Here is a 12,670-nt window from a genome sequence, read left to right on the forward strand (position 1 = left end):
ATATTCACACATTTTAGACCTGGTAAAACTTTCTTTGAATGAAGTACTTTCATACCTTTCTCACTCATGTGCCCCAGTCTATTGTGCCACAACGCTGTATCAGAATCTACAGCAGCTATTTGTTCTCCCTGCTCAACTGCAATAATTGTTCCTGAATATTCATTTTTCTCTGAAACAATCAAAGTAGAAGGAACAATATGACCTGTACAAAGATATAAGGTGCCTACTTTCACACCTTTTGCTACTACAAGGGAACCTTTTGAAACCTTCCAATTTTTATTATTAAAAGTAATTACACAACCCTCATCACCGAGTTGCCCTGCTGAAATTAAATTTCTACTTAGTTTTGGAACATGTCTTACCTCATGTAGTAGCCAATGATTCCCATTCTGCAACTTAATCTTAATTTTTCCCTTTCCAACAATCTGACAGGGTTCATTATCCCCCAAATAAACAAGCCCAAAATCCCCTTGGACATAATCAATGAAATAACCTCTATGAGGTGTAGCATGAAATGAAGCACTAGAATCTAAAACCCATGAATCATCAACACTTTCTAAAGACAGAAGCAAAGCATCCTCTTCGGATTTGTTACTTACCACATTTTCCTCCTTGTCTCCATCTAATTTATCTCCTTCATTTTTCTTTCGATTCCAGGAATCTTTCTTTTTGTGCTCTGGTTTCCCACAGTACCAGCAATCATTTGGTCCTCTCGATTGAGACCTCCTCCCCTTTGACTTTCCTCTTGATTTTCCACGATTTCCAAAGTTACTTCCTCTTTCAGTCGTTCTGCCCCTGCTTTGTGCATTTAAAGCACTTCCTGATGTAGATCCACCTGAGGATTTTCTATGAGTTTCCTCACTTAAAATAACACCGATCACATCATCATATTTTAGGGTACTAGATCCAGGAACAGAATTACTCACCGCCATTACCAAGCCATTCCAGCTTTCAGGCAAAGAACACAAAATCAAGAGAGCCCTAATTTCTTCATCAAAATTTATACCCACAGAAGATAACTAACTAGTAATAGTATTAAACTCATTTAAATGATCTGCAACAGATCCACCTTCTGCCATTTTCATATTAAATAAACGCTTCATGAGAAATACCTTGTTTGAAGCGGAGGGCTTTTCATATAGTGTCGCTAGGGTTTTCATCAAATCTTCTGTCGTCTTTGCTTTTGTAATATTAAATGCTACCGATGGTGCCAAGCATAACCAAATGCTTCCGAGTGCCTTTCTATCCAAAAGATCCCATTCAGCCTCTGACATAGTTCCCTGATTCTTGGCTTTTCCTTCCAACAGCTTCCATAAATCCTTCTGATATAAATAGTCTTCCATTTGCATCTTCCATAACTGGAAGTTCTGCCCATTAAACCTGTCAACCCTCAACTTACCCTCATCTGTCATCGCTCCCACTCAACTATGAGACTCCCACTTAACCGTGAGACTTTTCTGCAGAGGATAACTGAAAGACAACCTTGCTCTGATACCACTTGTTAAGATAAACCACGAACATAAATAAAAACTACATGCAAATATAACCAATAACAGAAAAATAATAGAACACACAGAAATGAACATAAGGCACCAAGATTTAATGTGGTTCACCCAATCCCTGGGCTACGTCCACCAAACAGCAAGTCCGATCTTATTACAATCCAGTGATTACAACCTGATTACAATCTGTAATCCCTTACAGCTCAATACCGCCGCAAGAACCAATTTTGTATCACAACATTATGAAAAATACCCAACCCTAAGCCCTTTTATACAAGTATTAAACCGCTTTAGGGTTATAACATGTTGGCCATAATATGTCAGCTACCATGTCGGCTACTGCCCCGAACCCCACTATTTATGAAGTATGTACAGTATTTTCCTGATCAGTCACCACAATCTAACAATATCCCACTTGGGGACTGATCAGGCTCCACACTAAACAACATTGATGGGACCTGTCTTGGCGACTGCTATTCCCATTAAGCCCAAGGGGAACCCAGATTTTGCAAAGGGTAATAAGGCTCCTCTCGGCTTAGGCATACAACATAAATCCTTCAAGAAGGGGTCTTTGGATAAACCGGCAAAGAGTGGTAGGAACACTGACCGAGAGAAGGTGAAGATAATGGGTTAAAATTTGGTTGAGTCAAGGTCCATGAAACCTATTGATTCTCATTTTTCTCACCCCCATAAATGATTGTGTTGTCTTGGAATGTAAGGGGGTTGAACAACATCCCTAGACAAAAGGTTGTTCGAAGATTAATTGAATCTCAGTCTCTAGATGTGATCTTTATTTAGGAAACTAAGCTGTCAATAGAGGGTTTGGCTAATTGTGCCTCATGGATCTGGCCTCATGGCTCGTGGCAGGGAGTTGGTGCCTTGAATTGTTTGGTTGGGGTGGCATGCTTTTGGGACCCTCGTAAAATTTCCCCCTTGTCGTGGATCTCCAGTCGGTCCTCAATCTCTTTGGTTGCTTCAAGCTTCGAAACTGGAGAAAGGTGTCTCTTATCCAATATTTATGCTCCTACTGATTATTCAAGTAAATCACATTTATGGGCCCATATTAGATTCATCAGGTCCCTAGACCCCTTTCTTCCATGGATTATGGCTGGAGACTTTAATGTTGTCACTAGTTTGGAGGAAAAATGAGGTGGGCTAGCTAAACTAGACCCGTATTCAAATTTGCTCAGGGACATGATTGGCTTGTTGAATATCATTGATGTGAAGACATCCAATGGTATCTTTACATGGAATAATTAGAGATGTGGGGGTGAGGCTATCTCAGAAAGGCTTGACACATTCTTGGTTTCTTACTATTGGATGGACAATAGGTGGATCACCAATTCTGAAATCTTGGATTGGAGGGGCTCTGACCACTAGCCCATTAAGCTCTCCATTGCCCCATACAGTGTCACCAAATGGCCCACCTTCAAATTCCAGTTGATGTGGCTCCGTGACTTGTCGTTATCTGACCTTATGGTGGATTGGTGGTATGAGGGGAAGCCTGCTCATGGAATGACGATGTTCACCTTCAATAAGAGGCTCCAACATCTGAAGTACAAGCTTAAGAGATGGAATAAACATCACTTTGGGAATCTCCATACTCAGAAGTTTGCTGCTCAGACAAAGCTGGATACTATTACCCGTCAGATCAGAGATCAGGGGATGACATTGATTTGAGTAGAGTTGAGATCTTGGCTCTAAAGGATCTAGAGGAATGGGAGCTCCAAGAGGAGATTTTTTGGAAGCAGAAATCTCGGGTGGACTGGTTATAGGAAGGGGATAGGAACACTACTTTCTTCCACAACTCGGTGAAGGCTCGGAGACAGTGATTCTATCTCTTCTCTTGTCTCAGCTGATGGCGACCGAATCTCATCCTGTGGAGAAATCTCTAGGGAAGTTGTCAATTACTTTTCTAATTTGTTTTCTAGGGAAGCCCTCCCTAAGGAGTATGAGGAGCGCTCCATTTTGGAGTGTATCCCCCTCTTGGTATCCGTTGAGATGAATGAGGCCCTCTTACGCCCTATATTGCTACCTGAGCTAGAGAAAGTTGTTCTTAATATGAAAAAAGGCAAGGCCCTTGGTCCAGATGGCTTTTCGATTGAGTTTTTTCAGGAATTCTAGGAAATAATGAAGTTTGATCTCCTTGAAGTGGTACAGGAATCTCATAAGAATAAACAGATGCTAAAGTCTTTGAATTCTACTTTCTTTGTTCTTATACCAAAAAAGGAGGAGGCACATAGGTTGGACTAATTCAGGCCTATAGCATTATGCAATGTTGTTTATAAGATTATTACCAAACTTTTTGCGGAGAGACTCAAACCACTTCTTGGTTCTTTGATCTTTGTTGAACAAGGTGGTTTTGTTGAAGGCAGACAAATTTTGGATGGGGTTGTGATAGCAATGGAGGCTATCCACTCTATGGTGACTTCTAAGGAGAAGGCTATGTTTATTAAACTTGACATGGTTAAAGCTTATGATCGGGTGAGCTGGGAGTTTTTACAAAAAATTCTTTTGGCCTTTGGATTTGATGAGGAGTGGGTGAAATGGGTTCTAAGCTGCGTGACCTCTTCCTCCTTCTCAGTTCTCATTAATGGGGAACCATCTGACTTGTTTGGGGCTTCTCGGGGACTTCGGCAAGGAGATCCTTTATCTCCCTATTTATTCATCATCATGGCGGAGGGTCTTGGCAGATTTCTAAAGTCACAGGTGAGGCAGGGTCTTATCCAAGGTTGGAGCTGGAATAATAATCTCCCCTCTTGCTCCCATCTACAATTTGTGGATGACACTGGGCTAATGGGCTTGGCTCGAATCAGCGAGGCAAGGAACTTCAGGCACGATCTGGATATCTATTTGGAAGCTTCAAGGTAGCATATTAATGAGGATAAGTCATCTATTTATTTCTTTAACACCCCTCCTCTTATTCAGAATAGGATTGCTAGGATCTTCAGATTTCAAATCTATTATCTTCCTTTAATGTACCTTGGAGTTCCTTTAGTCTTGGGCTCTCAGTGCAGAGAGTATTGGCAAGGGATTTTGGATAAATTTCAAAGTAAGGTTAGTCATTAGACTTTCAGATGGTTATCTTCAGTGGGACGAGTGGTTCTCCTTAAGATCGTGGTGCAGTCTCTCCCAATTTATAGATGTTGTGTTCAGGTTCCCCCTTCCAACTTTGTGAGGGATTTTGATGCTTTATCTAGGCAATTCCTTTGGTCGAGCAGCCTCCTTCCTTTGAAATGGAGCCTTGTTAAGTGGGAGTCTATGTGTAGGTTGAAGCATGTTGGGGGTCTTGGTTTCAAGTCGATGGCACTTGTGGTTACGGCTTTGGCTGCTAAGTTGTACTAGAGATGGTGTACTTGTCAAGATCAGGATTGGGCTAAGATTCTTGTTCACAAGTACTTTCTGGGTGTTGGTTCTCTAGATATACCAAGACTTACTCTGGCGGGTAATGGTTCTTGTATTTGGGACACTCTTAAGAAGGGCACTCAACTCATTAAGGCAGGCCTCTTCTGGATTTGTAACAGTGGTTATAATGCCCTATTTTGGCAGGACTCTTGGGATGGCTATCCTCCCATCCTTTCGAGTTTTCCCCAACTCCAAACTCTTTGTCACATTTTTACTAATGTTGGATGGGCTACAGTGGAGCACTTCAAGATGGTCAAGCGGTTGGGTCAGGTGGAGGTGACTTGCTGGAAGGACCCTTAGGAGTGGCCAGCGGGAGGCTCTAATGAGGACAATATTTTTCTTTTTAAAACTTTGGAAAGTAGATTTTGTAGCTCCATCCATGAGCAAGATGTTTTGGCCTGGAGTCCTAGCCCAACTGGCAAGTTCACTGTGTCCCAAGGTTATGCTATGCTTGACAAGAACTTGCATGGTCCAGATGAGGTGAATTGGTGGAAGAAGGTGTGGTATAACCCTTCTTGGCCAAAATGTAATTTTTTCTTATGGTTGCTAGTTCAGAACAGATGCCTCACTTGGGAGAATCTTCGCAAATGAGGTTTTTAGGGTCCTTCTATCTGCTTCCTCTATTTGAACAATGCAAAAAGTACTTCTCACTTATTTTTTGGTTGTCCTTATTTGAGAGAGATATGGTACACACATCCTCTTTAATTGACTTTTGGGAGAGTTTGGGCAAACCTCCAGCAAAGACTTCCTTTTTGTGGGTTGCCTGGATGGTTGGACCATCTCTCATTCTATGGAACCTTTGGCTAGAGTGGAACCGTAGAATTTTCAGTGATTCTAAGTTAGAAAGTTTGCATCTATGAAGAATTATCCTTAGTAGGCTTTAGGAGACCATCTCTGCAAAGTGTGATATGTCAGAGAGTATTGATTCGGGGGATGTTGCTACTGTCCGAAACTTGAATTTGTTGGAGTGCAGACATGGCGACACCCTTGGAAAAAGACCCTCCATGGCAAGCAAAGGGCTTGTTGGGATGGGAGGTGGACTCCCCCTCCAGATGGGACTTTGAAGATTAATACAGATGGCTCATCTCATGGGAATCCTAGGCATGTTGGTATTGGAGGTATAGGTAGAGATAATGCAGGTGGTATGGTCTTTCTCTTCTCTACCTACAAAGGTTAATACTCTAATAATCTGATGGAGGCCCTTGCTATTAAGAATGCTATTGAGAGAGGTTGCTCCCTAGGCTAGAAGAAGATTATCTGTAAATATGATTCTTAGATTGTTGTGGACATGTTGAATAGTCAAAGCTTGGAAAATGTTAGCTAGCAACTAGCTGCTTTGGTCAGATAGACTTTAAGCCTATGTAATTCTTTAGACTCTGTTTCCTTTCGTCATATACCTAGAGAATGGAATAGAGTGGCTGATTGTTTGGCGAAGTGGGCTTCTGAGAATGGTGATGGTTAGGATATTAGTGGACACGAGGATTTACCTGTTGAGTTTAGTGGGATTGTTGAGCAGTTGTTATTAGGTGACATGAATTTGTAGTGCTTTTTGGGCCATGTGCCTATGCTCTATACTTTGATTCTGGTTGAATAAATTTTTATCCCCTTTTTTTTTTAAAGTTTAATTAATAATGAATATTATCTAATAAAGTTTTAAATTTATTTTATTATTATTATTAATGATTTTAATTTTTAATCAAATTGTAATTATTTTATTTTAAAATTAATAATTATTATTTTAATAATTTAATAAATAATTACCTTTAAGTTATTTTAGGATATTCAACTTATAATCAGATAAGGGTAATTGTGCAATTGGTTTAGATACAAGAAATGGGCTAAATAGTAAGGGTTAAAATGCAAATCTTGTGTACTTGAAAACTTACTTTAAAACAAAAACTTGACTGTACTGTTAACTCAAAACTATGTGTTTTCAAAATAAAACCAAACTATGAAACTACATTGTTAACTCTATGTTGTCTTATGTTTTGGGTTTGGGTTGACTAGAGTGTTGACCAGTCTTAGGACATCTACCAGAGGCTTGGGAGTTCTATGTTTGTGATATTATGATGATTTGATCTTTGATATTTTAAACTCAACCATGGTAATGTGTTTGGTATGCTTTATGATGAGTTTGGATCTATTGTTCATTATTGATTTTAGTGTTCTTGTATGATAACATGAGGAATGGTATGACATAATTGTCTTGACCTTTGAGTCTTTGATCAATTATTTTGGGATGCTTTCGAGTTGCTTGTAAAGAACTGAGGTATTATTGTGATTTATCTTTTGATGCTTTCCAATCACTTGTATAGGACTAAGGGAAATAATATGATTCTATGATTTGTGCTTTTATGAGCTTAGGGTAGGTTATCTATATGCAATGTCGGGAAGTGGCTTGCAATGGAGGTCGAGTCCCAAAGTGGCTACCAGGGTAACCCATTGCAAGTTGTTTAATAAGTGAAAACACTACACTAAATGAGAGTAAAATGAACCTAATAAGAGTCTTTGTCTATCCTCGTCCATGCCTCGAGTGCTAGTACAAAATAGGATGGGAGTAGAGAGGACGCTTGGTTGCAACCATGCATCGTTGGTATGCCTTGTTAGTACGAAAGGATACTAGTGCCACATAGAGTCACTGGGGGGTCAAGGTCAAGTTAGACTGCTAGGGTAACTCTAGCATTGATTCGTGCGATGACACTTGCCCCCTTGCATAGTAGATTCCTTACGTGTCTTTGTTTGCCTTTGGGTCTAGATGTCAATTTATCTCGAAAACTTTGAGTTAGATTACTTTTAGGGACTTCCTTGACATAGATACTACGTTTAATTTTGGAATTGATATCCTGTTTGAGACTTGAGACTATCTCCTCAATGCAGTGGGAGTGGACCTTTTTAGGTTACCACGAGGTCGAGTGGTAGTGCTTTTTACTTTTACCATTGAAATCAGTCCATAGATGTCGTGGCTAGAGTTCCTTGTTCTGCATTTCCTTTCGTTCTATCTTGTGTATTATGATGGATGGTTGTATCTATATGATGGATGATTTTACTTATTGTATTGTACTTTGTTTCATGGATCCAAAAGGGATGATGTAATCTATTTTTATAAATGTATATTCTTTTAGCCTTTCATACCTTGTGATATGTACAGCGGATGATTGTGCATTCTGAATTTTATTTCCAAGTGGCATTCAGAACAAATGTATATTATTTAAATGGATTTGGACTTGTAGTTATTCTTTCATGTAGATGTGTTATTTATTGGACTTAGTATTATTTAAATTTAAATGTGATTCAACAGCCTAGGATCCTTAAGGAATGTAATCTATTATGTTTGCTTATGTATGATTGTATATAATTGCTTTCGCTACTTTATGATTGTTGTACATGTTATTTAAATTTATTTATTTTGGAAAACTTACTAAAACTTTAGGTCAGTACTTTTGGATCCCTTAGCGAGGCATTACACTCCCCCTCAGCGTTACCTCAGGGTCTGAGGATTCAACCCTATGACCAAGCTCTGATACCACTTGTTAGAGTGGGATTGTTGTTGCACCAAAAGACCAAACTGTTAATGTCTGATACAACCACTCAACCTATAGTACGTAGGAGGTGGTTAAGCCCTTGTCACCAATCCCAAGGGGAGTGCTAAACAAATTTCTAACACTCATGGTGTGCTACAAGGTGAACAAACTGCCAATTGAAGAGGACATATGAAATTGTAATCATGTACGTACAATATTATCTATCATTTTTACCTCACATGGGAACTGTAGACAAGCCAAAATATCTTTCTCCAGAAATTGAATCCTCTGATATTGTAGATTTGATGACCATGATTATTAACAATCCCACATCCCAAGCTGTGATCAATCACAGTGATATATGGAAGAGACACCAACTTGCAAATTAGAACTATTAGGCTCAAAATGTGCAATCATAACTACAAGAAATGGTAGCAACTTCTACCTATCCCCTAGATCATGTGAAACTTGCATGAAGCTATTACGAGTATTGCAATTGTCTTGCTCAATAATGGTGCAAGGGCACCTAGTCAAATACCTCATTTTGGTTTCTAGTTGGATTGAATTTTTGGCATGTACTGACTCTAGCCAAGTCAAGGGTGTGAGTGAGTTTGGACCTTTACAAGTTCATCTCTTCATTTGTAGTTTTTCCTAGTTGAAGTTTCCTCCTAGGAGATTTTGGTGTGTTTGGGAGTGTAGATTGTGTTGAGGAGACATAGGTCTAGGACTAGGAAAGTATGAGGAAGGTATGATTTGTAAACCATCTTTTCCTCCATGATGATTTTATATCCTATTGCATTGATTAGAGCTCGTAACATGTTAGTTCGAGCAAGATAGGGAGAAGATGTCAATTATGCAACAAATGTGCAAAATTTGTCAAGAAGAAAAAAAATGACATAAACCATGCAAATTGATGTCTTAGAGGCTAAATCATGCCAGACATCATTAATGGATCAAAATAGATATGTTTGTAATTTCCCAAGTGAAGGAGAGCAAAGTTACTCAAAGATGCAAAAAGTTGTCAAAATTGTGCAATTTTTGGAATCGTTGCTTGCAACTTTTTGGCATAAAAGTTGCAAAACACAAGAAAGAGGTTGATGGTTACTCCAACTTCCTACAACCTCTTTGGGGACTTATAAGACCATGAAATAAACACATCTTAGGGATTGGGTGTTGTACTTAGCAATTTTGTGCAATTGGATCCATGATTTCCAGTTCAATTTTAATAGTTTTTAGATTTTTTGATTACTTGTATGGAATAATGGATTGAAGCATTCATTATGGTGTTGGATCTTTTTTTTTCATGTTAGTATAATAATTTTCTATTCAAGTTTCAAGCTTGTAGGTAGTCATCTAAGTAGGTTTTGAAATTCATTTATAACCATCCCATGTGTTGGTCCAGTTTTGACTCTCTGCACAAGAATGGCTCCCCCACGAGTTCCTACAGTGATTTCTTCATGGATTTAGGGGACATGGGAGTAGAGCCAATTTACATAATGTGCATAATTTTTGGGTCCTTGGAAAGTGTGTTAAGAAATTTAAATGTGATGCCCTAGGCAAGTTTTTGATACTTGGTTAGGCGATCACAATAGAGAAAGGAAGGATTTGAGGTTTGAATGTGAGGAATATTTCAAACTAGGTGTTTTAGAATGAGGAGGGGTGAGTAATGTCACTATATTCCAAAGGATAAGGCTTCATGATAAGTTTTTATGAGGGAATGATTAGACCTTGGCTAGCCCTGTTGTTCATATTAGGAAACCCTTAAATATAGGCTTAGAAGTTGCTTTCTGGTGTACGGGCACCTTGAAAACCTAAGACTCAAAAAATCCTTTAGGTTTTCCAAAAGGGTACTCAAACCCATAATTTTTTTGCCACTTCATTTAGAGAAAATTAATGTTAAAGCCCAAAAACTCAAGTTGGAGGGCTAATTCTAGTAGCCCTATTTTTGGTAGTTTTAGAGTAGGATTGAAGAACACGAAGGTAACTTGTGAAATTTGTGTCCAAAAGTCTAAATGAATACTAACATCACTTGTAAGAGCCCCTCACTCTACAAGGTTGAGAAAAATGGTCAAGAAAGGTTAAGGGAGTAGATCATCAAGTGGGCTTAAAGAGGCATTTGGAGAAGAAGGAACTAAAACCATCAATGTAACTAGGTAGTGAGTAGAAAGAGGATGGTGTAGAGGTCCTCTAGGGATTATGGAAACAAAGGGGCCCTAATAGGCTAAGATAAACCCTGAGAAGGTCCTTGGGAAGGTAAGGACTAAAGAAGCAAAATAACCTAGCATTACACCAAACAAACCATTAATCTGATTTGTCAAATTGTAGCACTTTAGGAGCCACCACTTAGCCTTAGTTGACATGTTATTTTATCTTCAGTTAATGACGCTAAAGAATCGTACCTTAACTCGGATCCGATAGGATAAATATAAATATTATAAAATGACTAATACTGATGTAGCAATTTTTTTATGGAAGTTGAATGAGATTTCAGGATGGGGTCTCATTTCAATGTTGGATCTTAAACAAACAATTTATTTTTGGTTTCTGCATCAAATAGGTGTCAAGCAAAAACTTCAAGCATGTGTTATATTTGCATGTTCATAGATGTGTCCAAAATTATATGCACACAATCCACGTGGATTGTGTGACAAATGACCTCAAAGAAATGCATGTTCTATAATTTGTTTCTTGTTATTCAAAAGATATTTGAATTTACATTTATCAAACTGACATTGTTAATGATAATCAAATATTATAATGGACTCTATCAGTTTTTAAAATTCATGTTTATCTTTTAATCATATTATATAATAATAATGTTTGTTCTTTTACAAGCTATATTTTTATAATATTAATAATAATATAAGTGTATACATAGATTGATAAAAATTAGGTGACACTTGCATTTACACGAGGTAGGTTGATAAGAAATAAAGGTATTAATAATAATATGGGTGTATCTATGGATTGATAAAAATTAAGTTGCATTTGTATTTATATGAGGTATGTTGGTAATAAATAAAGGTAAAATTAAAAATAAGAAGTTATTTTAGACAATAGATTAAAAAATAAATAAAGTTTTCATTAAATGTTAAAAGCAAGCAACTATAGTTGTTGATTGTTGTATGCACCCTAAAATGGTCGCGTAGACTATGGGCCCCCATTATTCAATTCATCAAATTTTTTGAATCAATGGTTTACAATATTTTCTTAAATCAATTCAAATCAATTTCTTTGATCAAATTGTAATTATTTTAATTATTTTAATATTTCCTAAGGTTTGATCATTTTATCCTAAGTCTTATTTAATTAAAAGAAAACCTCTATTTTACTTAAATAATTAATTCACATTTAATTAATTAAGAGAAAAACCCCTCTTTTAATTTAATTAAATATTTTCTATTTAATTAAAAGAACTTGTTCCCTTTTAATTAAATAAAATCCCATGTGAAAAAGGAAATGAAATAAATGAAAATTAAATAAATTCCTTTTTCCTTCCCTCATTTAATTTTCCTCCTCTTTTCTCATTGGTGGAATTTTGTCTCACGTGGATCAAACTCTATTATCCCATATTGGTTGTGAGAAGCCTTCCACCACCACAATTTCCTTTATAAGGGAGAGCGCTCTCCCCATTTTTGACATCCATGATTATGCTATTGTTATGCTACAGGTTTGTTCATCCACAATCATGCTATTGTTATGTTGCAGGTTTGGAGAGCAATTTTTGGAAGAGTTTGAGCATTAAAGCTTGTTGTCGATAACTTCTATATTCTTGTCTTCTTCTCTCATGCAGCCATGGCTTCCATCATCATGATCCATCCTTGCATTTTCATATTAGTTTAGATCCATATTTGTTTTCATATATTAATATTGCATTGTCATTTCCTTTCATAGATTAGATTTCCTTTCTTGCATTTCTTTGCATTGTCATCATTTAGATTAGTTTTGTTAGTTTTTAGAGGACTGTTGCAAATGTATTATCATTGCTGTTATATTCGGTATGTGTTTTCCACTTTACAACAATCTCTTATTTATATTGATAATAAACCAAGAGGAGACATGTCCCTTCATGGGACATGTCTATTCAATAAAATGGTAAGAACATAATTATTTATATATATAATATATCATAGTATAATTTATTATTTAATTAAACTACAAACACACCCACACACACACACACACACACACACACACACACACACATACACGAGTTTAATCTCAAAGTTTATCCAACTGAAG

This window comes from Cupressus sempervirens, chromosome 10 (genome assembly GCF_028749045.1).
Source record: "Cupressus sempervirens isolate cs-2001-9-10 chromosome 10, ASM2874904v1, whole genome shotgun sequence".
NCBI classification, from domain to species: Eukaryota; Viridiplantae; Streptophyta; class Pinopsida; order Cupressales; family Cupressaceae; genus Cupressus; species Cupressus sempervirens.